Source organism: Halichoerus grypus, chromosome 7, assembly GCF_964656455.1.
Source record: "Halichoerus grypus chromosome 7, mHalGry1.hap1.1, whole genome shotgun sequence".
NCBI lineage: Eukaryota > Metazoa > Chordata > Mammalia > Carnivora > Phocidae > Halichoerus > Halichoerus grypus.
Window position 1 is genome coordinate 86,199,090 of NC_135718.1, and position 25,419 is coordinate 86,224,508.

Genomic DNA, 25,419 nt, shown 5'->3' on the forward strand with positions numbered 1-25,419 from the left:
CAGGAATACCACCACGAAATGCTACCTATTATATGCCGAATGCTCTATTGAAGACTTCATATGTATTAGGTGCACTGTTTTGTGGTTTTATAGGACTCGGTCGGACATCTAATTTAATCATTGCAAACACCTTGGGCGTTATTCTCATTTACAGAGAAGGAAGTTGAGGTTCAGGAAGATACATGGATAGTAAGTGGTGGTAAAGACAACATAGCACAGGGAATAATAAAGGACTACGTGGTATTGTTCGTATAGTGAATACGATCCTAGTCTATCCAGGGGAGCTTTACGTGGGCTGGAATCGTCCAGGGAACTTCAAGGAGCAGAGGGACCTGAATTAGGCTCTGAGCAAAGGTTAGCTCTCACCGATTTCTGGAGAGGAGAGTAGAGAAGAGGACATTCCAAATGGAGGGAGATGCTCCTGCAAAGTCACGGAGCTGGGATAGAGATTAAAGTGTTAGGGGACAAAGGGGCCCTGATCTGGCTACACCGAGGGGTTCACCTGCTGTTGGCTTCCTTTGGCTGCCCTAACAGATACCCAAGCTGGGTGGCTTAATGCCGCGGAAATTCTGTCATGGTTCCAGAGGTACAAGTCCAAAGTCAAGGTGTTGGCAGGGCCAGTGCGCTCCAGGGGAGAACCTGCCTGGCGCTGGGTGTTGCTCGCCATCCCTGGTACGTTCCTCGCCCGCACGCACCTCACTGTGGTCCTGCCTCGTGGTCGTCACGTGTGTTTTTCCTGCCGTGTCTGTGTCTGACTCTTCTCTTCCTGTAAGGGAAGAGAATTGGGATTAGGGCCCACCCTAATTCGGTATGACCTCATCTTAACTTTATTACACCTGCGAAGATCCCATTTCCTAACAAGGTGCCATTCCCAGGTACTGGGTACGGCTTCTTTTTGGGGGATGATGTTCAACCTGTAACACCTGCTAAGCAGATAGTAGGTGGTTACTTATTACTTGTTGAATGAATAAACAGGATGAGTGACATGGGGTTGGATATAAGGTGTGGGCACGGTTAAGCCAGGTGACCGAGGATCTCACGTGCCGGTGGAGGGGTTGGGGTGGTGCCTTCTCTAGAGGGGTAGAGCTTGTTAATTGAAATGCTGAGTTGATTTTAATAGGGCCAGGCAGCAGAGAGTTATAGTTTAGAGTTGGAGATTTAAGAATTTTAGATCTCCAATCTGTCTAGAGATCACCAGATTTTGTCCCTTGATTCTATAAAAAATGACTGTTAAAAATACCAATTGCCGGCTTGGAATACCCAAGGAGCAAGTCTGCGGTCTCAGAACAGACATTAGTTTTCTTGCATCAAAGTCTTTAGCAGCAGTAATGGACTCAGGAGAGCAAACCTGGAAAAGACCAGTGGTAAGACCCATGTGAACGTGGGGTCATCTTCTGTAATGACAGAGTTTAAATATAGCCTCCATGATTACACGTCATCACCGTAGACAGTGTCCTCCACCCGAGCCTTGTGAAGCCTTGCGCAGATGTGACCGGTCACGTTTCTCAGCTTCTCACAGCTGTTCGAGGGGCTGGGATTTTGGCTCACAGGTAGGACGGACTCTGCAATGGAGAGGTCCGGGAGGCTGGTCTCTTCTGAAATCCCAGTGCGGATCCCCCGGTGGCAGGTGCAGGTGCTGTGTTGGCAGGTCCTCACCAGCTGTAGGCAACGTGCTTGGGGGATTCGGCCCTCTCAGAAATGAGGCAATCAGAGACATCTACCAGCCTATGCTTCCGAACCCATCTGCTGTGGTCGAACTTGCCCACCGGAAAGATACATGGAAATCCTAACCCCTAGGACCAAAGAATGGGACCATATCTGGAAATAGGGTCTTTGTAGATGTGATCAAGTTAAGACGAGGCCACCAGGGTGGGCCCTAATTCAGCACGGCTGGTGTCCTTGTAAGAAGAGGTAATTCCATGTGCCACGTGAAAGGAGGGACACGCACGGAGAAGGCCACTGGACAACCGGTGTGGACACCTGAGCGCTGCAGCTCAAGCCCGCGAGTGCCAGGGATTGCCAGCAAGCACCAGCGGCCAGGAGAGGCAAGGATGGAGCTCCCTCCCTTGAGGGGGGCATAGCCCTGCGGGCGCCTCGATTTCACACGTCCAGCTGCCGCACTGGAAGGGAACATTCTGTCGGTGTAAGCCGCTAGGACGTGGCGCGTATGGTGGACTCTGTAATGTAGGCTCTTCGAATGCTCAAGGGTCATAGGCCAGAGATGGAGGGAGCGCAACCTTACAAAAATGGGGCAGGTCGTTGTGGTCTCGCTGGCTCGAAGCAAGGATGGCCACAGGAAAATCCTGACCGGGGGCCTGGTTATTGCAGGAATCACAGGCCAGGGGCAGCAGGTGAGCTGGACTCCATGCGGTAGAGAGAACGAGCTGGAGAAAGACCCCGAGAGATGGCCTGGACTCAGTCCCGAGATAGAGGTGCAAGGGGTTTCTGAATCAGGGGAGCAAGATGGTGTCTTCCTCACAGGGCTATGGGGGCTGTGGGGGGACGCAAACGAGCCCGCGCGTGGAAAAGCGCTCTTTAGCTAAAGCACCACGAATGCACGGTGTGTACAATGGCACTTAGAGCTGTTACCGCAGAATATGCCGTGTAACAGCCATTTCCTTCAGGGTTCAGGGAGATGCTCCCAACAATTTCAGCTGGCCCGATGGGCTGTGAATGACTGCTCGTCACCAGCATCCCCCGTAATTCGTGTAAGGGACTTGGTCCCTCCACTGACAGCAGGGCATCTGGGTCAGGGAGAAGGGCAGATCTAAGGACAGAAATCAGACGCGTTAATTGAGGGGGAAGTCTGCAAACTCAGTGTTGCCAACTCCTGAATTTGTTCTTAATTCACCCCGTGAGAGTCTCACGGGCATGGTAGTTGTGTGCCCCGCGACTGAGTGGCTGAGAGGAAGTGTATGTCCTGAACCATTAATGAGCAGGTGTGTGGAGGGGAGCTAGGGGCCGTGAGCCATCCCTGAGCCACTGTTCTGGTGTGGCCGGTGCAATAGCAGGTAGGCATCTCAAAGAGCTTGGGTTTGGGGGGATTTTTAAGCCCCATGCCCCTTCGCTAGCTCCTGGGAACATAACTCTGGCTCTCACTGGGTCTTGGACGATGTCTTCCCTGTGACTCGTCCTGGTTCCCACTCTGCTTACTTGGCTCAAAGTTCCATCTTCCCATCTTTTCTCCTCTGGTCCAGGTTCCCGCACTGCGGGGTCTCACCTGTAACCACTGCTAACCTTTCTGTGTCAGACACGGATTTCCCATCGGCTCCTGGATATCTTCACGTGCATCTCTCATCAGTACTAAAACTCACCACATTCAATTTAAACCGCCCCCCTCTTGCTTTCCGCCATGTTGCTCTGCTGGCCATGTTTACTTCTCGTGGCTCCCAGGACTTCTACCCTTTTGTCACTGGCGCTGGGAGCTCGGTCGGCTTCCCCCACTTGTTCTCTGCTCTCTCTGGACTCCAGTGCCTCTTGACATCTACATAATCAATTGCCAACCCTTGTGCTTTCTTCCTCTGAGCTCCCCAATCCGAGGCCATGGTTCTGTTCTAATTTACTCCTTATTAACTCTACTCTGGATATCTCAGTAGCTTCTTGACATATCAGATTTCCAGCCCATTTTCTTCACTGTCACGTGGATGGGCTTCTGTGACACGCGTTGGATAGTTTTACTCCCTCAGAATCTTCAGTGGCTCTCCTTGCCCAAAGTATCTGGTTCACCTCCTGGTTGTGGCCTCAAGACCCTCGAGGATGCAGCCCCAACCCGCCTTTCCAGCTTCCTCGCCCCCTGTGTCTGTGTCCTCACCACTCAGCACCTTCTGCCATTCGTGCCTCCGTGTTTCTGCTTTGCCGTCCACGGGATCCTCTCCACTTCCATGCAGACCCGCCTCTCCAGGTAGCTTTCCCTAAGCCACCGATTTGGAATTCATCAGTCCCCACTTTGCCTTTCCGCACTGTTCTGCGTCCTCTTCTGTTATAGTAGAATATGCCTTATATTGTAACTGCTGCTTTAGCTCCAGATTGTAAGCTGCTCGAGGAGCACCACTGACTTTTATTCACTTCTGTGCCCCCATGGCTCTATCCCACAGGGCTGCACACACAGTGGGCTCTCGGGACACGGCAGCGAGTGCTCGAACTATTGAATCATACAGTGGAGGCAGTCGGGAGGTTGGCCTCCGCGGGCGTATCATGGCTTCGGGATTTCTGCTCCCTTCTCTGTAGGCGGAAGTTCGAAAGAGCCGAATCTGGCTACTGGGGGGCGTAGCCTACCGGAGTCTAAAACGGAAATGCAGCTGAATTTCCGTTCTCGTTTGCTCCTGTGGCTTTTGTCTGATGTCCTCGACTTGGAATTTCAGTTGGAAACTTGAAATGCAACCAAAATAGCTTCTTCTGTGTCACTTCAGAATGAAGGCTTTCTAACCCTTCATTTCTACTCGAGCCTTTCTCTGGAAAATCAGCTCTGCTGCAAAGTGGGGCTAATGCCGCCCCCGCCCCCTCTCCGCGGGTGTCGTGGCAGGGGTCGCTGTAAACGGGGCAGTTTTAGACTCTCCGATATGTCAACAAGCTAAGAGTTTCATTCATTTAAAAAATGTAAATAAATGGGCTGCATCTGGCGTGTGAACAATAAAAGTCAGACCGTGGTGCTAAAACCAAGTGAGAAGATGCTCTAAATTGAGAGAGACACCCAGCCTTGGGGATAATTTAAGGAGCATTAATAAATATATTTAGAAGACTCATGCAGCAGAACTCATACCTCTAGCTTGTCTTCTTTCCACCCTGTGAGCGAGCAGAATTCATAGCGACAGCTTTAGAACAACAAAGAAAGAACTGGCTGCTTACCAGGACCAATTAAGTGGCGAGAAAAGGAAGTCTCATGTGTTAAACATGCGTGTTGGAATTCTCCACTACTATACTTAAAATAATTACATAACTGCATATTTTTCATTAGAATATTTTATTAGGAGTTAAACAGCGGTCGACTTTCAAAAACCGCATTTCCAGAAACCAGCCTGAAAGTCTGTTTGCTTGCGGATCTAATGCACTTTCTCATAAAAATGCCATTATAAACGCAAATGGGTCCCCAGGCTGCCCCATGACAGCCATTTGAACTTCATAATATTGACACCATATTGTAGATTTGCAAGAAAAATTTGTAAAAAAACCCATTTTCTTTGCAGCAGTAGCACTGATGTAAGTAATTTAATCTCTCATGCCTGAAATCGATTAAGGACGGTTTTCATTTTTACTGAATGATGATGCCTGTGGGAAAATAGGATTAATTAAGGGAGGTTGAACATACAGATTGGCACCGTGGTGGAGAGTCTGCAGGGAAACGTGGGTCCTTTCTCAGGCTTCCAGACTGATGCTGGGGGTTCTTCAGGACATGAGATCTCACTTCCAAACGCCGGGCCTTCCTTGCTCCTCGTATGGATGTGCTGCTGGCGTTCCTTTACACTGACCGTGACTGGGCTCACGTTTCCTCTGCTCACACATGGAAAAAAAGGAAGGCAAAGGGAGGGACATTTTCCTGCGGGAATTGAGCACAAGTTGCACGAGAGGAAAGAGGGAGAACAGGCTCTTGAAAAGTGTGCGTGCGGTGTTAGGAAAAATAAATTTGCCGTATTGGGAAAATAGGGCTGAGTCAGCAGAAATGCATGATTTCCCTTCAAGGAGAAGAAGCCGTTGGTTAGATCTGAGCGTGCCTGATGTTAGCTGGCCGGGCCGTGGCCTCTTGTGCCTCAGCAACGAGCAGGAAGGGCATGGTGTGAAGGACACGGCGTGAAGCCAACGGTTCTTTTTCATGGGACATTCATGAGTTGGTTGCTTATAACTTTAGGGTTTACTGCTCTCTCTCAGGAACGACTTTGAATTTTATAAGTATAATCATGATTCATTTCTCTTCCACTTTCCGCAGAGGATAAACTACTGTATCCTATTTTAAAAATGTTTCTCTCTTTCTCTCTCTCCTCATCACCATCACCATCACCTTCAATCCACCTTGCTACCACTGTTGAGAAAATCCTTCCATCATACCTTTCTTCAGCCAAGGATTCGGTGGTTTCCTGTTTTCTTGGTGAGTTGAACCTTTCTGCCAAGTGTTCCAGCCTCCATCATAAGCCTCCCCGTTCCCGGCCAGCCCCCCTGCCCCCCACCTCCTAGTGGATCCCTCCACAGTGACTTGGCCTGAATCCTTCCTGTTCTCAGCAAATGCCACAACCCTTCCAGGATCAGCTCGGTTTCCTTCTTGAATTTGTGCATTCTCTTCCCTGGCTGTCTGCATTCCCCGTACTTGTAGGAGACAAAGTTGGGGATGGCTGTTCTACCTGTAATAATTCAGGCACAGGAGATCCTAGCCACGATGTTTGTGCTACGTGGTCCTGCCTTCCAAGCGACCCTTGACTGGGTAAAGAGAGGACATGTGACCCCCAAGGGAAATAATCAGATTCTCTTTCCCAGGAATTTGGACATGGGACTGAACCCCAGCCTGAGTGTCTGGAAGTGAACATGTCCACCGAGGAACAGAGGGTTGGCTGCATTCTGTTCTGTGGAAGAGAGACCGTGGGAGCCTAATGGTAGAAAGGCCCGCAATGCTCCGGGATCTTGGTGGAGAATTACAGAAACCAACCCTGGTGAACTTGAGCAGAAACGCCTTGTTACCAAGGTATATGTAGCTCCCAGAGTCGATGGGAAGGCCAGAGAACCAGGTTTGGAAAATGGTGTCCGCTCAGGGACCGCGTGGTGGGAAGGCCACTGTGGGCTCCACTGTCTCGCCTATAGTCCACCCCTCCATGGAGTAGCTGCAAGGGTCTTTCCGATATTTAACTCAGAGTATGATACTCTCCTGCTGTTCTATAATAATTCCTCTGGTCTTTGTCCCAGGTTCCGAGCATGGAGGTTCTAAACCCTTAGGATTTCCCAACTGATGGGAGTGCCATTGTTTTTCATGGTGGTCTTGATAGTTTATGTGAACAAGATGACCCAGGATGGGGACAGGCCACATCAGAAACACCAGCCATGTGATCATGGGGTCGGGCTGTGAGCCACGGAGGTCAGCCTGCCCTCGGGGGAGGAGTGGGTGTTGAAGACGCAGTGCGACCCCGTGTGGCCCGCGATGCAGTCAGCCGTGCCCATGGTGCTGAAGCCCCAGCAGATGCTCCAGACACGGAGGCTTGGGCGAGCTGCCCTGCTTGGTGACATACCCTGAGTCCCTGGGGAGAGGATATGGACACTCTGCCTTTGGGATGCTCTCAGACCTGGCTTTATGTGGCTCTTCATGTGGCTCGTCCCGATTTGTATCCTTGATGTGCAACTGTAATCAGAGGTGTAGAACTTTCCTGAGAGCTGAGAAACCCCTGAATTTTTACCCAGTACATCAGAAGTGTGGCTGGCCTCAGGGCCCTGAACCCACACTGGCGTTGAAGGAATGACAGTCTTCCTGGGGGCTGTGCCCTTGACCTGGGAGACTTTGCTGACTCTGGGTGGTTAGTGTCAGATCTGCAGTCATTCACCTGCTTAGCACCATCAGATGCTTGTATTAAACCAGAATGTCCCAGAATGAAGGGAGTCCTCAGTGGCCTGTCTATGCTCCACCTTGTTTGCTGCCCTCCGGCCTGGCCCCGTCCCTCATAATCACCATGCTGACTCCCTGCCAAGGCCTCGCACTTGCTGTTCCCTCTGCTGGGAACGCCTGTCCTCAGATCTGCACATGGACTTCTCTGCAGGTGGGAGAGCTGCTGGTCTTGTGCGCCTCAGTACCCAAGACCTAGAACAGCAACTTGGTTGGTTGATTGGTTCTAGATCATAGGTCACAGAAGAGCCCTGGGGAGCCTATTAATTATAATTCTGCAACCTACAAGATCAGATTTGAGGTCCGACTCTTCAGTAGATGGCTCTGCGGCTGTGAGAGACAGGAGGTTCTCTTTCACGGTTAGAAAGGCTTTTTGGGTCTCTAGCCTTGACATCAGCTGAGATAGCAAAGTGTGGAGCTTGTCGTTTTCCCGGGAACTCGGTGTTCAGAAGCAGCCAGCCCATCCAGAGCCTTTTATGTTCATCATTCCACCCAAATGCTCAATTACAGCCACACTGGTTCTTCTCAAGCCTTGCCTCCTGCAGCACTTCACCCCAGGCAGCCTGCAGTGAAAATTTAGGTGACCATTTGCCACCACATAGCACGGACACCGGTATTGCATGTCCCACTGGCATTGAGCAAGTCACTGCCCTCGAGGCAAGGCACCTCCGATAACCAATCCCGATTCCTATCTGTGGGTCCTTTTGCTGGGCTGTGTTAGGAGTTGAGTGTTAGTTTAGTTGGGGAGCAAAAACTACTCTAGGTTTTTAAATGGAGGGAATTTAGCCCAGGAAACTGGTAACGAAGGTCTTGCCACAGTGGGAGAGCAGAAAGGGGAAGGAGGAATGATTCAAACACTGGCTGTTTCAGGAAGCCCGTCTACCTCTGGGGCTGGATGCGCAGACGAGAGCCTGGTGTTGCCCCGAGCCCACAGCCACCCTGCTACTCGGCTGCTACATCCCCAGCATCACCAAAAGACGGCCTCCCCCACCTTCCACTTTCCCATCTCCTTCCAGTGTCTCCCAGCGCCAACCAGCTGACAGAGGAGTCTGGAAAATGCAGTCTTCAGGCTTCTGCCCTGGGGTGGGGAGGAGGCGGAGCAAGCGAGTGTTTGCTCGGAGACCGCGGGTTCTGCCTGGCACGGACTCCGGGGCCCCCCAGGCAAGCCTTCCTTATCCTCCTGGGCCAGAGCAGATCATGCTGTGCTCCCTCCCAGAACTTTCTGGACCTAAACCCTCATAGATCTTCCTGCAGTTTATCATGTATTACATTTATATGTACACACATATGTATGTGTATGTATGTACTACATATATATTTATATCAGTTTCTATTTTCCCTGCTAGAAGCTTCTAGAAGGCAGGGCCTGTATAGGTTTTGCTCTCCAGTGTTGGCAGCTCCTACATGTCATGGACGCTCACATTTGTGGAAGGCATGCAGGGCTGCGAACGCTGCTTACTTCATCTGGTCTCTCCTCTGGTCCTGATTCGGGTATGTCCTCCAAGTCCCATGGAACTAAGGTCAGCAGAAGCGTCAGCTCTGACGAATCAGTGTGTTTGAAGCTGTGACACTGTCTCATTGTCCGCCGGTGGTCCCCATAGAGCATCTTTCCCGAAGAGACTGAGGTGGGGCACATTTGACTCAGGGCACGCAGCTCTAGACGGAGCATGCATTTTAGCAACAGCCCGTGACAGTCATCAGCCAGAATGAAGACCTTCAACCACATAATCAGGTGGTTGAAGGAGTCATCGATGGCCCCAGGATGGGTGGGTACCTAGGGCTACCTGTGTTCACACCTGCAAGGCCATCTCCACGCTGGAGACTGAATGAACAAAGGGTTGTCGAAATCCAGAACAGCGACGTTTCCTAACAACTGGAGATGTTTCCTAACAACTGGAGATGTTTCAACATCTCTGGCAATTTGACAAATGAGTAGGGAAGAACCGAGAGGGCTCTGTAACTCTGAATTGGTCTGGAGACAATGCTAGAGGCTTCGATGTTAAGACGTTCTGTCTTTTCCCTTTTCTTTCCTGGGCTTTGCCTGGTCCTTGCACCATAAATATCCTGAAGGAGGCAGTGCTGAGAGTGACCTGTGACCTGCTGGGTGCCCGGGGCCTGGAGCAAACAGGGTCTCCTCGGGACCCTCTGAATCAATGCTGATGCTGGGTGAAGTTTATTAGAACTTAGATTAGTGTCTCATGGTCATAATATATTTGGTTAACGATTGTTCATTGTAATTGTGACTTCACTAATTTATTGTTAATTACAAAGAAATCAGAAGTCCCCCAAAGAATTGCTTTTTTGGGGCACCTGCATGGCTCAGTCAGTTAAGCGTCTAACTCTTGATTTTGGCTCAGGTTGTGATCTCAGTGTCGTGGGATGGAGCCCCGAGTCAGACTCTGTGCCCAGTGGGAGTCTGCTTGGGATTCTCTCTTTCCCTGTCCCTCTGCCCCCCCCGCTCATGCTCGCTTGCACTCTCTCTCTCTCAAATAAATAAATAAATCTTTTTGAAAAAAAGAAGAATTGTTTTTTTTTTTCTATCCCTGTTGATTGCCTAGTGCTCTTATTAAAGGAAAATTTTTGGTTAGGAAATGCCAGTGTTTGTCAGCTATTTCTCAGGCCAACCAGGTGGGGTTCAGTAGAACTCCATCCAACCAAACAACCATACACCTTACGCACCCTCCATTCACAAACCTATACTGGGCACCTATATTGATCACCCTCCATCCGACTGGCCATGAGATGCCTGTCACCGACAGGGGAGCTTGGATCGCCCCTGGTGAGCTGTAGTGATGCAGACATCAAAACTTTAACTAGGGTCAGCTGGAATGAATGCACTGGCCAGGGTAATATGGCAGGCATTTGTCAGTGAAGGAGGAAGTAGAAATGTAGACAAGGAAGCTGGAACTGGAGGGTTGAAGACAGGGGCAATCAGTGCATTGAAGAAAGACAACGAAGGCTAAAGGTGATTAATCACCAATTAAGGCCAAGTATGAAGGCTGCGCCAGATGGCTCAGAACTTAATTGGAGGAGTAGCAGGTGTCCTGGGGAGGGCTGAATTCTCAGTTCTGTCAAGTCTGCTACACCAAGGTCAGGGCCCTGAGTGGGACACAGTGAAATCCTGAGACATGCAGTGGGGACATCTGGGTCAGTCAAATCTTGAATCTCTAGGTCTCTCTGAACCGTCTGGGCCTGCAGAAGTAACCTGTTCCTCTCTATTAAAGGCTAGCACTCCCTCTTACTTCAAGATGACATTACTAGGCCAGTAAATAGGGTTGAGTCCTACCATAGCCTGGATGGAGAAGTGATGGGCCTGCTAAGGGAGGAAAGGGACCGTACTCTGAAGGAGCTACAAGACCGCGACACCATTCTCTGGCACAAGCTGGGAGAGTGTATGTGGGAAAGGATTCTGAGGGTCTAGATCAGTGTATGTGGGAAAGGATCCTGAGGGTTCTAGATCAGTGTATGTGGGAAAGGATTCTGATGGTTCTCCAGCATATGCAGGAAAGGATTCTGAAGGTCTAGATCAGTGTATGTGGAAAAGAATTCTGAGGTTCTAGATCAGCATATGCAGGAAAGGACTCTGAGGTTCTAGATCAGCATATGCAGGAAAGGACTCTGAGGGTTCTAGATCAGTGTATGCGGGAAAGGATCCTTTTTATTTTTTTAAGATTTTATTTATTTATTTGACAGAGAGAGACACAGCAAGAGAGGGGATACAAGCAGGGGGAATGGGAGAGAGGGTGAAGCAGGCCTCCCGCTGGGCAGGGAGCCCGGTTCGGGGCTTGATCCCAGGATCCTGGGGTCATGACCTGAGCCGAAGGCAGATGCTTAATGACTGAGCCACCCAGGTGCCCTGAAAGGATTCTTTTTGATCATATGAAATCGATTATAACAAGTGTTTTTATAGCCATGTCCACCTCTATCATTTTTGTGATTTCTGGATCAGTTTCAGTTCATAGATTTTTCTCCTTGTTATAGATTATATTTTCCTGCTTTTTTGCATACTTTGTGATTTTTGACTGGATGCCAGACATGTAATTTTACCTTCTTGGGTCCTGGATACTTGTGTATTTCCTCTAAATATCATCAAACTTTATTTTGGGATGTGGTTAAGTTACCAGTTTGATACTTCCCAATCTTCTTTTAATATTTGTTAGGTGGGACAGAGCGGCATTTAATCTGGGGATAATTTTCCCCCAATACTGACACAGACCTTCTGCATACTCTACTGAGGTGCTGTGAGTTATGAGAGTTCTCACTCTGGCTGCTAAGAACAGCCGTCATTGTGAAACCTCCAGGGATTGTTCTTTCTAAGCTTTTCTTGAGAGTCTTCTCCTTCACACATAGGAGCTGGTCAATACTCAGCTGACGCCTGGAGGAGGACTTTCTGTAGATCTCTTGAGCTCTTTCTGTGTGCAACTCTCATCTTTGGTACTTTGTCCTGTGAGCACTAGCTGTCTCAGCCCTCTTGTACTCCCATATCTGTGTCCTCAACTCAGGGAGTCTGTGGGGCTCTGCCTGGGTTCTTCTCCCCACTTTCTGAGCCATAGCCTGGAAACTCTCTGAAGACAGCAAGGTGGGCCAGTGTAGGACTTACGTTTGTGATCTGCCTCTCGGAGATCACTGTCCTTCATTGCCTGCCTTCCAGTGTCTTGAACACCATAGTTTTTCTTAGTTGGTTCCCGCAGGAGGTAAATCTAGTTTCTGTTTCTCCATCTTAGCTGGAAGTCAGCCTATAGTTACCTTTTTTTCTTTAAATAAGATATTAAACTTACATTTCCTAACCCATCAGTCTTCATAAATGAATCAGTGTCTCAACTCTCCCTGTGAAATGTGAAAAAATTATACTCCAACAGCACCTCCCTTCCCAACCTTCTGCTTTTGGCACGTTGTGAAATCTTCCCCAATATGTTATCATCAAATTATTATTATTTTAGAATTGTGTAGCTCTTCTTCCAAGATTTATAGTGATTTTACCATGTATTGTAATTATAGTTACCAGGATTTATTTCTATGTTTAACTCAATTCAGGTCACCACCAGTGGTTTTTTTTTTTTTTTAACTACCTTGGCTTCTCCATGCATGAATTCATTACTTTGATTCTCCTTTTCATTGAAGAGTGCTCTGTTGGAGGCAGAGTGCTCGTGCCATTTGCCTTGGTGAGTTTGCATTGACTTGTAACCTTAGCTTTCTAGACTCAGCACACCCAGAATGGCTCAGTCTCTTCAGGGTGGATTCATACTGTCCAGTTTCACAGGAGATTCATAAGGAAGCTAGGACATGATTGTGTTCATTTATAATGAAAAATTTAGCTCCTTTCAAGACCAAGACAGTGATGTTCTCTGGTCAGTGTATTGTGTGTCAATAGGAAACTTACACAACAGGTCAAATTTTAAAGATTTTGTTTATTGGAGAGAGAGTGTGCATGTGTGCACAAGTGGTGGGGGAGGGGCAGAAGAATAGAGAGAATTTCTTTTCTTTTTTTTTCTAAAGATTTTATTTATTTATTTGACAGAGAGATAGAGAGAGAGCGTAAGTTGACAGGGAGGCAGGCAGAGGGAGAGGGAGAAGCAGGTTCCCGCAGAGCAGGGAGCCCAATGCAGGGCTGGATCCCAGGACCCCGGGATCATGACCCGAGCCGAAAGCAGCTGCTCAACCAGCTGAGCCACCCAGGCGCCCCAGAATAGAGAGAATCTCAAGCAGACTCTGTGCTAAGCGTGGAGCTCGACACCGGGCTCCATCTCACGACCTTGAGATCATGACCTGAGCCGAAACCAAGAGTCAGACGCTTCACCGACTGAGCCACCCGGGCGCCCCATGATCCCTACTATTTGTGCCTCATTTTTTCTGCTTCAACTTTGGCTCTGTAACGATGCAGCAAGAATTTGCTTGTTTATCCAGTGTTGGGCCCCAGGAATACTTTATCTTTAGGATAATCATGTTGAATCTTATCCATCAAGAGCTGAGTTATAGTTTACTCTCAGCTTTGGGGGAACTGGGCAGTTGTCTCTCTGACAATGACTTTTTCGTTCTCTGAATGCCTACCTGTCATTTGTCACTTGTTTCTGCCTCGTTCTGCTTGTTTCCTTTTATAACAATGGTCTTACTGTTTCTGACTGTCCGTGTCTTGAGAGATACCCTTTATGTATTTGCTTTCTACTTAGTATTTAGCACAACATCTTATATAGAGAATATGTTCAATGGGTACCTGTCAGGGGAATAACAAGATTCCCTGACCTCCTTCTGTTCTTTGGCACCTGAATGCCCATATCTAGCATCATGTTCCATCTGTTCTTTAAAAAAATGAGATTTGGGGGAGCTGGGGTGGCTCAGTTGGTTAAGTGTCTGCCTTCAGCTCAGGTAGTGATTCTGGGGTCCTGGGATGGAGCCCTGCATCGGGCTCCTTCCCTGCTAAGTGGGGAGCCTGCTTCTCCTTCTGTTCCTCCCCCTCCTCGTGCACATGCTCTCTCTCTCTCTCAAATAACTAAGATTTCAAAAAAAAAAAATTAAAAAAGGAGATTTGGAGGCCTATTTGAGTCCACTCAATATTACAAGGCATGACCCACGCCACAGGGAAGGTGGGCATGAGTGAGTGGGAAGGAGAGGAAGGAAAATACATATGAAAATGCCAAGACAAGGACACTGAGCATACAGTTTCCAGTTTCCAGAGCGGACCACATAGGACGGCTGCTGAGTGCACGTGAGCAGCTTTACGTGGTTATCACCATTCTCAGCAAAGCCTCCCCAACAGCAGAACCCACAGCTTCTTGGGGGACCAGGGTCACAGGCTTCTCTAGGGACCAGCCACGTTGGCCCATAGTCACATGTGTATCAGCTCAGACCGTGCTGGTGCCAGAGAACGGTGGGGTGATGCCGTGTGGCGTGCGGCAGAGGCCGTAGTCCAGCCAGTGAGGTTTGGCGCCGGGCGCGTCGGCAGCAGGGGACACGGGCGTGCGGACACCCATCCCCATTCATCCACATCAGCTCTGGCCCTTCTGCTGGTTCCCCTCTTTCCCAGGCTCTGCCCGGGGGCACTCGCCTCCTGATTGCTCCTTCCGCTCCAGGAGAGGTCAGGGGCGCTCCCATGCATTCCCACACTACCCTGCTCTTCCTGCTTTCGAAGACCCCAAACCCGCTGAACCATAGTTGTTTGTCTCTTATTCATCCTTGAGTGTAGGGCTCGGGGCTGGTGGGTGAATGTTCGAGGCATGTCTGCAGGAAGAGCAGAAGGCTTAGCGGAGGGGCGGGCTCCTGGGGGGTCCTGGCTCACCGGGCTCTACGGGACAGACGCAAGGCTGATGACCGGGCTGTCGAGGCTGCCGCCGCCCGCAGGTGTTACACATCTGGATGCAGGTCACCGTGAGAGTTCTATCCTCTTGGACGCTCCGCTGGACGCGGGTGTGAAGATGGGCTCGCTTTGTGGGGACTGTCATGGCCAAGTGGGCCTCCAGCCTCTTTCCTGCCTGCTTTGCCTGGTGCGGCTCCTCGGCTTGTAAGGTGTGGGGTGGGTTTCTTCTCTCCGGGCAGGAATCCCTTGCTGTTCACGTCCATACACCACTATCTGGGTTGTGGGACCTCCAGTGGGGTGTGGACGTGTGAGTTCAGCTGGAGGTTCAGGGGACCCAGCTGATTCACCGAAGTTTGTTCTCCTTCCATGGGGGGCCTCTCTGCGGCGTCCCTCCCCCGTGGCCTCCCACCACAGCCCCTGTGGGACAATCTGCTCCCCCCGGGCAGAGGTGGTACTGTGCAAAACATCTTGTGCACTCTTTCTACGTATTTATACACATAACGTGCACAAAAGTGGAGTCTGGTTTCTTTTCTTCACATATGAGCTACTGCAAATTCTTTGGTTCTAGGTTTTCCTTCCTTCCTCCCTTTCTCCCTCCCTCCTTCCCTCCCTTCGTTTCCCCCTAACAAAATGGATGTTTATAAAGAATTATCTTGATCTTTTAAGGGCCTATAAAACACTAAATTGGCATTCAAGTAATTGATTCCTCTGTAGGAAACATCCGTTTGCTGCAGATCAACCACTCAGTTGTTGATTAATTAATCATGTGGTTCTGCAGAAATTCTCCCTTTTCTCTGTACAGGCATAAGTCATCCACCACAGGGGGCTGGAAACTACTGGAGAGCCAGCAGAGTGAGGCGCTCCACTGGGAGGGTCACTCTGTGCCCCAGATTTCCAGCTCTCTGCTCAACGCCCCCCCCGCGCCCTACCCCGAACGCCCTCCAGGGTTCTGCCTGCCCCACGTGCCCTCACTGCTCCCCGAGAAACATGGTTGAAGAAGCATCTCTGTCCCCCTGGCACGCACTCACTTTGGAAAGACATAAAATGCTTACACAGTAAGGCTGTGGGATGGGGATCCCACAGCAGATCCAGATTTCCATGAATAACACATTTATTCAACACTCACTGTGTGCCAGGCTCAGTTACCAATGCTGCACACGTATTAACTCAGCTGCTTCTCCCAACCTTTTGAAGTGAGTTCTGTTAGGCTCCTTATTTTACAGATGAGGGAAAGAAGGCCCAGAGAGGTAGACTTGCCTCAAGGCAGACACATAGTAAAGTAAGAAGGTTCGAACCAGGGCACTCTGACTCTGGATCCTACGCTTATAATCACAGAAGTTTGGCCCCCAGATGTGATTGTGATTTAAGGAAGACCAACACCATTTCGGTCATTGTGCAAAGAGCTGGATTTACTGATGGCTTCAGTGGCCCTTCTTTGTGGATTCAGGACGATACTGGCCAGGCCTGTTTAAAGACCCAAGGAGGGGCGCCTGGGTGGCTCAGTCGTTAAGCATCTGCCTTCAGCTCAGGTCATGATCCCAGGGTCCTGGGATCGAGCCCCGCATTGGGCTTCCCGCTCAGCGGGGAACCTATTTCTCCCTCTCCCACTCCCCCTGCTTGTGTGCGCTCTCTATCTCAAATAAATAAATAAAATCTTAAAAAAAAATAAAGACCCGAGGAACTGTTTCTTTCTGAGGCCTTATCCTACAACATTAAAAAAAATAAAATGCTACATTAAATGTAAATTTTTGCTATAAATACTTCGAAGATGTTTTAAAAATAATTTGCCTTTGAAGTAATCTGGCTGTGAACAATTTGCTTAATTCATGATTGGCTGTGATTTCTCATTCACGTTTGGAATTCTTGTCATTGTTTCTAGATGTAATGACACTGTTATGAATATTAATTTAGCAAATGAGGTTGACATAATATTATTACATTTTGTAGACATATAATGAATCTTTTTTTTTTTAAAGATTTTACTTATTTATTTGAGAGAGAGAGCGAGCAGAAGCACAGGGCAGAAGGAGAAGAAGCAGCAGACTCCTCTGCTGAGCAGGGAGCAGGACGCGGGGCTCGATCCCAGGACCCTGAGATCATGACCTGAGCTGAAGGCAGACGCTTCACCGACTAAGCCCCCCAGGCGCCCCATGAAATCATTCATCGATTGTGCTTTTGCATTCATAGTTTTAAGCCAGCACTTTTCCTTTATTCAGTCTTAAACCTTCCCTTGCCCCCGAATGGACTTGTAGGCCAGCTCTGTGGCTGTGGGGCTGATGAACATACGTGTTCTGGGCCCAGATCCACCTGCTGGCCCCCTGCAGGGTGGCCTCGGACCCGCTGGAGCAAAATCTGCAAAGCCTCTTGAGGTCCGGGTGCGGAAACCCCTAATATCATTTTTGCCACATTTTTTGGTCAAAGCGCGTGACCAGGCCCACACAGATGAAAAGGCGGCCTGCTTTTTACTAGCGCCGTGTGCTGACAAGCCTCAACACTGCGAGCAAGGGCTCCTCCCGCCGGGACATGCCGCTGCCCCCGCACGCCTCCCCCTGAGCCGCCCCTAGGGACAAAGTCGCGGCCCACGCTGCCGGCGGCCCCGGGGAGGGGGCGAAGAGAGCCGTGAGACCAGGCTGGGAGGGAGCGGGGACTGCTGTCCTTCTCAGGGCGCACTTCTGCCCCATGCCGCAGCTTCTGCTCGGTGGCTGCATCACCTGCAGCTCGTAAAAGGCAGTTCATTGTACTGCCGTGAGCTAGTGAAATCGTGACAAACGTAACATTGGCATGTCATTTTCAGGAAGAAATAAATGTCTTGGAGTGAAAAGGGGGCTCCCAGCATGCACCCGGTCATGATGAGAGCTTTGAAAGCTCCCTGTGTGCAGCGGTGCCCAGGGGCCCCGGGTGTGGTTGGTCACCTGCCATCGGGAGACGAGACTGGCTTGTGGCGAGGACGCGAGCTTCGTCCTCCTGACGCTGTCCCGCTGGGGTGCTGGGCATTCACTTCTGCAGAGGATGCGTCCACTAATAATACTTCTTCTGTTGAAGAGAGAGAGGGACAAACATGCTGTTTCATATCGCAAAATTAACTTGTGACTGGTCCTTATGCCCCACATTTTGGCAGGATCTCCGCCTCTTACCCGTCAGACAATGGGTGTAAGCTCTCAGAAGCATGAGCTAGGTCTGTCTGTAGGCTCGTCTTGTTTTTTTTTTAAATTTTAAAGAAATGTATATATATATATATATATATATATATATATATATATATATTTAAAAGTTGTGAAAGAGCGCCTGGGTGGCTCAGTTGTTAGGCATCTGCCTTCGGCTCAGGTCATGATCCCAGGGTCCTGGGATCAAGCCCCGCATCGGGCTCCCTACTCTGCAGGAAGCCTGCTTCCCCCTCTCCCTCTGCCCCTGCTTGTGGGAATCTCTCTCTCCCTCTGTCTGTCTCTCATGAATAAATAAATAAAGTCTTAAAAAAAATAAAAAAATAAAGTTGTGGAATATAACACAATTAAGAAAAATATGTAAGGGGCACCTGGAGGCTCAGTCGGTTGAGTGCCCGACTCCTGGTTTCGGCTCAGGTCATGATCTCAGGGTCATGAGATCGAGCCCTGCGTCGGGCTCCGCGCTCAATGGGGAGTCTGCTGGAGATTCTCTCCCTGGGCCCCTCCCCCCACTTGCTCTCTCTCACCTTTGCTTGGAGACCGCATTGGTCAGCCGAGGCTTTCTCAGGCCTGCGCCGCAGTCTGAAGGCCCCCTGCCTCCTTCTGTGCCCCCGCCCCCCGTCCTCCACGGGCACCTGCCCCACCGATGCTTGTGTGTCTAGCCCTGACCTGGGGGCCCCAAATGACCTGGGGCAGGGGGACCTGGATAAGCAGGGTGACAAAGGCTGGGCTCAGTCCGGGGGGAGGGGATGGGCTTTCTGAAGGAAGAGTGGGTGGACGTGCCTGGGTGTGCAGAGCAGGGAGGACGGGGAGCTGAGGCAGCTCTGGGGTTGGACTCGGTCACTGTGCTGCCGAGCGGGGGCTCTGTCGGGACGGCGATGGTTTTAGCTCTGTGCTCATTCAGGGGTTTTCATGGGAAAAGTAACGTGGTAAGTTACATTTGAGCTGGTGTCCACCGTTTGCTGGGCGCATTTGTGCAGGACCCCTCTCCAGCAGGGCCTTCCGCAGGGAGGAAGGGAAGCAGTTGAGGGGATCCCATGTGTCCCTTCCCCTGCGGTCTTTGTGCCAGGCCCCACTCTGGGCCGTCTTCCAAGGGCTGAAGAGTCAGCGGAAGAACTGATCAGTTAGGCTGCATCTAGTTGAGGCAGCAGGTCAGGTGGTGGTGGCTGAGATGGAGATGGGGGCGGGGTATGTGCGGGAGGGCCTGGGATATGCACTGTCGGTCACACTGCAGAGGGTGACTTGGGGCAGGTCACGGAGAGGACTCTACGGCTGGTCGCCGGTGAGTTGGCCCCAGGCAATGGCAGGCCCTCGCCCCCGCCCCTGTCCTCACAGGCCCGTCCTGCGTACCATTCCCGCGGTCGACCGCGGCAGAGCCCGGTCGTGCTGGGAGGGTCTGGACCCAAATCTGGAGGATTTACGTGGCTGGACCTGGTTCCGGCCTCCATACAGACTTGTGAGAAGTGGCACACAGATGTGCGGGAGCCACGTGGCCGGCTGCGCCATGCAGGTTCCCCTGCTTATTGCACCTGCCGCCCGCCGTGGAGCCGCCGCCTCTTTCCTCCGTCCCTCCCTGTCCTCGCGCCGGGGGCGGGGGGGGGGGGCGGATCGATTATACGGGTGCTGCAGAAGGGGCGACACCATGGCATGAGGTTGGGAGGCGCACGTCGGTGAGAAGGCAGGACCGTCGTGGCTGGCTCGGCAGAAGGACAAGAATACGGCGGGACCTTTACGCGGGGGTGCGGTGTGCCGTCGCTGCAGGTGGGCTAGTGGGAAGGGGTTTTGGTGGCAGGAAGAGAAGAGCCGCAGAGGGGTTGGAATCACAAAGCTTCCCGAGAACTTTAAGACTGGCTTGGCTGGTTGGTCCCGCGGCCACCGGGCTCTGTGGATGGCGATGGTGTGGACGCCGTGTCCGGGAGGGGAGCTAGACTCCGAGGTTCCGATGGACAGATGGTTCAAGGGAGTTGCTAACTATACCGTTGGGTACCAGGTTTCAAACTAAATTTGGGCTGCAGCTTCCAGCTTTCCGTTGGCCCTGGATTGAGAATAGCCTCTCATCTCCCAGCCATCTGGTCCCTCCTGGTCTCCCCTGCCGAGTGACGTCTCCACATATCTTCCCACAGAGAGGACAGACTCTCAAACACAATCCATTAGGTGAATCTATGTTTTCCCAACGGGGGATCCCCAGGTGGGATTCTGGGGAGGAATGGGTCCCCACATTGGAAGTGTCTCTGGGGTGTGGGTGGGATGGGATGGCCCCCTTGGGCAGCCGCACGTTGAGCTGTGCCCTGGATGGGGTAGTCCCTGCCTGTGCGCCTGGATCTTGGTTTCTCGAAACTTCCTTTTCTGAACGAGCGTGCTCTGGTGCCGCCTCTCCGTCATCTAGCGTCAGTGGGCGTGTGCACATGCCCACTCTGTGCAGGGCGCTGGTGGCCCAAAGTGGTAGAAGCAACACCACTGCTGGTTGGAACACAGCTGGTTTTCTAAGACAACAAAAACAGAGAATGAGCTAGCTCTAACCGTGGCATTCATTACTGGTAAGAGAATAATCCGTTATTATGTGTCTGCATGGAGACCATGAGCCAGGCTTGTGGAGACCTTGAGACAGACCAGACTCGAGCTTTCTCCCCTCCCACCCTCAGCCCCTGCCCCTGACAAGCCGGCATTTTCGTCCCGGAGAGATCAAGCCAAAAGGAATGTCGAGGGCTAATCGGAAGAGGGTCCGTCACAAACTGGGCCCACGCGACCGGAGGGGTGAACGGAATTGGTGGGAGGCGTTACCACTTGGCTAGCGCTGGGAAGTCCGGGGCCTCGGGCTCCCCTCCTCAGCACCGGAGCTGCCCTCAGCCCTCCGCCCGCGTCCTCACCCAGCTCTGCCTTGTACCAGGAGGGCCCTGTCGGCCAAGAGAAGCCATTACGTTTGAGACAAATCTGTGGCGATACTTGTGCAGATGTAGCTCAGGTGGCCCCTGACAGGTGTCTGGTGAGGGCACCTGCAGCATTGCCCGGGGGGCTTAGGGGGGTTTGAAGACTCTGGTGGTGGGCACAGGGCGCCCGGGTGGTGCAGTCGGGTGAGCGGCCGACTCTTGGTTTCGGCTCAGGTCATGATCTCAGGGTCGTGAGATCGAGCCCAGCGTCAGGCTCCGTCCTGAGTGCGGAGTCTGTGATTCTCTCTCTCCCTCTCCCCCTCCCCCAATCACACACACACTCTCTCTGTAAATAAATAAATAAATCTTAAAAAAAACAAACAAACACTGGTGGTGGGCAGACCCACCGCACGCACCTACCCTCTTCCATCTCTGATCACAGATGCCCCCAGGGCTGAACGTGAGCCGATTTGGATGTGACAAGTCCAGCGGATTCAACTCATCAGAGTTTCTGAATAACAACAAGCAGGCTATGAAAGTGGTAACATTTCCCCAAATAGATTTTGCGATGCTTGCAGGCTCCTCTCCACACATACCAGGTGGGGGAGGTGTTTCCATGAGTGATGGACCTGAAAGTGTGTGTGGCGGGGTGCGGGGGGTGCTCACTGCAAATGTTTTCTTCTTGCCAAAATGTTAAACACGTCTTGCGAGGGTGGTTTAAGTTTTTGTGGTCAGCTGCATACGTGGAGTCAGTTCTGTGGCTCGGCCACACCAGTGGTCACGGGCGTCCTGGTTGCAGAGGTGCAAGGTACGGTGGGAAATCCAGGTGAGGCGAAGTGCACGAGTCATGAAGCTGTGCTCTTAAGGGATAAGGCTGTACATTTCCTGGGCTTGTCCAGGGGGCCTTGAGCCCCGGGGAGCCTGGACCCGGCACCCCTGTGTGCTCCAGACCCCTGGTCTGCGTCGCTGTCCGTCTGAGCCCTGCGCTCGCTGCCCGCCCTTGGGCAGCCTGGGGCTTTCTCCCCTTGCTTCCTGCCCCTGCCCCACCTCGCAGCGGCAACCCCTCTTTGGATCGTGAGGTTGGAAGCTGCTTCCCCTGGGAAGGCTTCTCGGAGCCTCCAGGCCTGGTGCTGTGTGCCCCCACCGAGCCCCCGCGTCTCCCGGACACAGGACATCGTTTATCCCCCTTGGCTTCTAAACCATTTGCTCCCCGGGCAGGACTGCTTACTTTCCCACACGGAGCCTGGCATACAGTCGGTGCTCAGTGACGCAGCGAGGGGCTGAGCCGTGTTGTCACTGGAGGCCTGGCCTGCTCGTCTTCCTTTTCTCCTCTCCCTCACTCCGTCTCCCGGACAGCCTCCTCCTCGTCCGAACCAACTCGGAAGTGCTCTCGTCTGTTTCTGTTTCATACCTGGCTGCCACTTCCCTAAAGTCTGTTTGGGCGAAATAATAAAACTTCGTTTGTGTTATTTGCTCGGATGTTTTTCCACGCTGTGTCATGGTCGCAGAAGGAGAAAATCACAGCTGTGGGGGGAAGACCCGCTTGGTGCACAGGGCCAGGAGGGCCAGGGCATTACCCTGGACACTAGGCCATGGGCATGTGCATCTCCACACCCCCATCGGTAATTCCAGGTGGTTCTCCAAGTGCTTGTCCCCGTTTCCACTCCCGCAAGCACCGTGCACGCGCTCCGGCTTTTCTGCATCATCAGCAGCCCGTGCTTTTGTCGGACCCGTTCAACCTCTCCAGTCTGCTGGTGTGAAATGGTGTCTCACTGTGGCTTAGTTTTGCTTTCACCACTTAGGCATGGGGTTGAGCATATTGCATACGAATGGAGCTGTTCATGTTTCTTCTTATGCGGAGAGCTAGCTCAAGTCCTTTGCTAGCTGTTTTCTATGGGGATATATGTGTTTTTCTTATTCACTCACCACGGCCCCTGAGCCTCATGTCCTTTGCCCATTTTTGAATTGGGCTGTTTATTTTTTTGTTGTTGAGTTGTATGAGTTCTTTATATATGCTGGATATTAATCCCTGGCCAGACATAGAATTTGCAAATAGGCTCTCCCATTCTGTGGGTTTTGTTTCACTCTCCTGTAGTGTCTGCTGATGCACAATAGTCTTTAATTTTGATGAAGTCCTATTTATCTGTCTTTTCTTTTGTTGCCTTTGTCTTTGGTGTGCTATCCAAGAAATCACTGCCAAGTCTAAAGTCATGGAGACTTTCCTCTACGTTTTCTTCCGAGGTCTGTAGTTTTAGCCCTTAAATTTAGCTCTTTGATCCTTTTTGGGTTAATTTTTTAAAAAGATTTATTTATTTGAGAGAGAGAGAGCGCATGTGCACGTGAAGGGGGGAGGGGCAGAGGGAGAGGGAGAGAGAGGATCTCAAGCCGACTCCGCGCTGAGCATGGAGCCCAATGCAGGGCTCAATCTCACAACCCTGAGATCACGACCTGAGCCAAAACCAAGAGTCGGATGCTTAACTGACTACACCACCCAGACACCCCAGCCTTTTTGGGTTAATTTTTGTATATGATGTAGGGTAAAGGTCCAAATTCACTCTTTTGCATGTGGATAACCAGTTTTTCCAGGACCGTCTGTTGAAAAGACTGTCCTTTTTCCATGGAATGCTCTTGGCACCTTGTTGAAAATCAGTTGGCCATTGTTTCAGGGCTTAGTGTCACCGCACGTCTCCTTCCTGTTTTTGTGGGTTTTGAGGGAACACAGCTAGTGAGTGTGGTTAGCCTGCCATCTGACCCAGAGCCCTAAGATTTCTGGAAATAAAAATGGCCTCGTCATGGAGCAAGCACTGGAAATCCCTGCCCCCACGCTTCTACCCCCTCTGTCCCTCGTTTAGAAGCCTTCGTTCTGGGGCCACTTCCACACTCTCTGCTCTGCTGGTTAATCTGATCATGTATTTTGACTACTGACTAGTGTAAAAAATAATCAGTTTACTCATTGCTCTTGAGACGGTAATATGAAGAGCCCCAAGCATGTTGATTATCTCCTAACATGAGGATGTAAGAGAAGTAAAGTGTACTACTCTTGAAAACAGGGCTATGTGGTTCGCATCATGGGGGGAAAAGGAATTGTCATTCTCCCAAGCCCATTATTTCATTATTGACTGGTTGGCTTTTTAAAGGTGATGGGCTTTCTTTTTCTTTTCTTGGGAGATGACTGCTCATCTGCTTTGCTAAGGGTCTTTAGGGATAACATTTGAGTCACTCATAAGCCTGGAAGACAGACAGACGTGGTAATATCCGAATTACGCTGGGACAGGGACTCTGGGAAGCTGGAGGGGTTGAAGCTGCACTGCCTGGCGTGATGCCTTTTCCCACCTCTGGAGTCAGACTGACGTGCCAGGTTGAAACATCAAACATTTGTCTGTTCAGATGATGGGGCCAGTGTGCACGCAGTAGGAATGAAGATTGACTACAAAAATCAGGCAGAGGGGATGTGGAGGGACTGGGGAAGCCGGTTCTTCTCTGGATGGTCTTTGCATTTCCATTCCTAAAATTAACATACTGTTTGGCTTTTTGGCTCGGATAAGCTGAGGGCTGGGGTTTCCTTTACCCTCTCTGTGCTCCCCCAGCTGTTCCTGGGTTGGTTTATTTATTTTAACTGCTGTTTATGGTTGACACACAGCATAGATGACCAGCCCCCGGAGTGTGTTAGTGGATTAGCATAAAGCTCTAGAGGCAAATATTTTCTGACTCTGGGAGAGGTGGGTGTGACCGGGCTTTTCTTTAGCATGGTTTGCTGTGACCGGCATGCTCCATGAAGATAGAAAAAGACAAAACATGTCACTTTTCTCTCCAAATTAGCTACTGGCTAGTTTTTCATCTAAAATAGTGATGGATATTGAAATATCCTATGTGCAATGCACCCGGATCCCACAGAATTTCCTCCTTACATACATAGGTAATGAGATGGAAGGAATTTTATTCACCTGAATTCCTCTTAGAGAGTGAGTATGCGTTCAGGAGAAATATTTTGAGAAGCCTGTTGAGGTCAGGGTGGGGGACCCCAAGTGACATGCTCAGAATCAGAAGGTGTTCCGAATGCCTTCTAAGGAGGGTGAGTCCTGCTAACCAGCAGATTTTGCTTTTCTGAAGACTGAGACCGTCAGGTGTGCAAGCTTGCAGGTTAGGAGTTGCCGTGTGCCCGCATTACTCTTAACTATGGAGGGGGCAGAATCTGCCTTTAATTTACTTCTCAGCCACGCAACTCCACTGAGGTCCACCGCGTGTCCCCGGGGCAAACATGGCACATCGGTGGTCTGCATAAATGGACCGTGGAGAATTCCAAACTCACATACGCTGTTAAAAACATTGACCTTTATTTTTTTTAATTATTTTATTTATTTGTTTATTTGACAGAGAGAGAGACAGCGAGAGAGAGAACACAAGCAGGGGGAGTGGGAGAGGGAGAAGCAGGCCTCCTGTGGAGCAGGGAGCCTGATGTGGGGCTTGATCCCAGGACCCTGGGACCATGACCCGAGCTGAAGGCAGATGTATAACGACTGAGCCACC

General features: G+C 50.8%; 1 protein-coding gene across 12 annotated transcripts in view; it reads left to right on the top strand.

Annotated features, from left to right (window-relative positions):
- CNIH3 (cornichon family AMPA receptor auxiliary protein 3) overlaps positions 1-25,419 on the top strand; it is a 305,955-nt gene that overhangs the window by 70,382 nt on the left and 210,154 nt on the right. Inside the window, exons 1-2 of one of the 12 annotated variants that reach the window (XR_013449793.1) lie at positions 20,444-20,562; positions 21,335-21,433. The exons of the other annotated variants lie outside the window; for them this stretch is intronic. The gene's annotated coding sequence lies outside the window, so the exon portion shown is untranslated. Of the gene's footprint in view, positions 1-20,443; positions 20,563-21,334; positions 21,434-25,419 lie in introns of those variants that run through there. 12 annotated transcript variants of the gene reach the window in all.